Source organism: Apis dorsata, unplaced genomic scaffold (assembly GCF_000469605.1).
Source record: "Apis dorsata unplaced genomic scaffold, Apis dorsata 1.3 scaffold_315, whole genome shotgun sequence".
In the NCBI taxonomy this organism is placed as follows: domain Eukaryota; kingdom Metazoa; phylum Arthropoda; class Insecta; order Hymenoptera; family Apidae; genus Apis; species Apis dorsata.
In genome coordinates, this window is record NW_006263587.1 from 239,700 (window position 1) to 242,180 (window position 2,481).

A 2,481-nucleotide genomic window follows, 5' to 3' on the forward strand; every position below is an offset into this window, starting at 1 on the left:
TATCAATGAACAATATTGGGATCGCGATGTAACGAAATATCATATTTCGATCGGTGTCTCTTTCCGTATTTGTTTAAAGCTTTTACTGGCAAATATAGGACAAGACTGGTGGTAGCGATGAGAGTCTCTTCTCCCCTCGCTGTTACCACAGATCAGATATATTTGAAAAATCAATAATGTTTCTTTCACTTTTTATCCACTTTTTACTCTTGCCTTTTCGTACCTTTTCGTTTTTTTCTTTTCTTTTCTTTTCTTTTCTTCTCTCTCTCTCTCTCTCTCTCTCTCTCTCTCTCTCTCTCTCTCGTTTTCTTTGTATAAATTATATATATTTTATAATTAATATATTTTAATTATATAATTTTTATAATTATATATATAAATTATCATTGTGTATGATTTTTTTTTCTTTTCTCTCTCGTTTTCCTTGTATCTTCCTTGTACCAAAACGAGGACACGAGGATAGAGAAATAAATAATAAATTTGATAAATATATAACGTAACAAATAACGCGCTTATAAAATTAATCAAATTAACCTTGTGTATGATTTTTTTTTTTTTTTTTTTGTTTCAGGTTAGTATCGTAGTATTCATGTAAAACTCTCTGGGGGAAAAATGGACGGTAAATCACAGAGTTTAGAAAATCTACCGATATCGCTCTCCGATTACACGGTAAGAGAAATCGTTGAAGGAATGCACAACCGCTGCGTTATTGTCTTCATAATATTCCGATGAATTCATCAACGAAAGTTAAAAAAAAAAAAAAAAACGATAATTAAGCATTTTTCTGACGGATTAAATTCGAATTCAGTGAATATCGCGATTGAAAGTTACAGTCGTCATCTTTGGTACGATCTTATTACTTTTAACGAAACGTGATTTTTACGAAGCTAGAAGATACGAAATTGTAGATAAATTTTATTTTTTTTTTCTTGTTCGAATTAATATAAAAAAAAAAAAAAAAAAAAAAATTGGATAAGGATAACTCATGTTCATGAGAAGAAAACTAGATATTCTAATTAATATGGAAATAACGTAATATTAGTAACGTTAATTACGATTTATATCGTTTCTTAATTAAAATTAATAGATACAAGCGCGAGGTTATAATAATTTCCTATTTTTTGCACAACGTTCCACGTTTTCTTAGACACGTAGATTTTGTAAAATCGATCGCAGAAAACGTGATTCATGCTCGACCTCGGTCTCGACACATGTGTTAATGCAATAATTTTTTTTTTTCCGATGTTTTGAAAATCGCGATAATTTTTTTTAACTTTTTCCACTTTATCGATCTAGACGAATTGAAACGAATCTGGAAAATTTCACGATTTAATTCTAAATCTTGCTTCATGCAAGAAACGAAGAATAAACAAACGCGAACGTTTTCGATATTTCGTAATAGCTGATAATTGGTAGAGATACGCTCGTTCGTGAAAAATTGATAATATATGAAGCTCGTAAGGTGGGAAACACGTGATAGACTAGCTATGCAAATTATAATGTATAAAGCGGTGGAACAAGTGCGCGAATGAAATCGAGGGGAGGGGGGAACGGAGGACAAACGGTGGTGGACGAATAGCCAAGCAAAGTCGAGCAACCGAGCGAGCAGCTGACGCGGCGAAATCAATATTCCCACGTGAAGAGGTGAACGATGTAGATATAGAGGGCAACGTGAGCGCCGCATCGCGTCGAACCGCACCGTTTCTACCGCATTTTTCTTCATCTCGCGTTATTCGTTTATTTTCTTATCTCCGTTCGTTTAATTTACTCCATTCGTTTCTGATACTCTCGTTGGTACAATTAACAAACTAAATCTTAGGTAGAGTGTAATGTGTTACACTCGCGTAAAGAAGAGAAAGATTTAAAGTTAATATAAATCGAAAGAATCGACAACGTTGCAATCATTATTAATTTAGTTCGAAACTCGAAACAAAGTTCAGTTTGGCTTTTGAAGCGACATTGTTCGAATCAATTGTTTTAATTTATTTTATAAAACCGGTAACGTGAAAGGATTCGAATAACAAGTACAAATAACCGTATAAATATGTAAAAAGAAATCATTTCTCTAAATTATATATTTCTGTATATTTAGAAATTAATTACGAACAGGTTGTGTAGCTTTTTAAAATGATAATTTAATATCTATTAATCTTTTCTGGATATTGAAAAATTAATGATTGATATTGAATAGGTCCACGAGTTGAACTTGATAGTAAAAAAAATAAAAAGAATACTTAATTATTGGTTGGAATATTCATAGATCGGTAAAAAAATTCGCGCGTTCTTGCAGAAAACGTCACGTGACCGAAAACCTGGAGATTAATTCTCTCTGGAGGGTGATAAACACGTTAGAAGCGGATAGAGGCATATCGGCGCCGTTAACCATGAGATTGAGTCGAAGAGATTGGTTGAGCAGCGAGCGCTTGGGGGACGTTATATATATATATATATATAGGGGCAGAAATAAAGAATGAGCATATG

General features: G+C 32.7%; 1 protein-coding gene across 7 annotated transcripts in view; it reads left to right on the top strand.

Annotated features, from left to right (window-relative positions):
- LOC102680215 (serine/threonine-protein kinase tricorner) overlaps positions 1-2,481 on the top strand; it is a 41,766-nt gene that overhangs the window by 26,166 nt on the left and 13,119 nt on the right. The gene's annotated exons all lie outside the window — the stretch shown is intronic.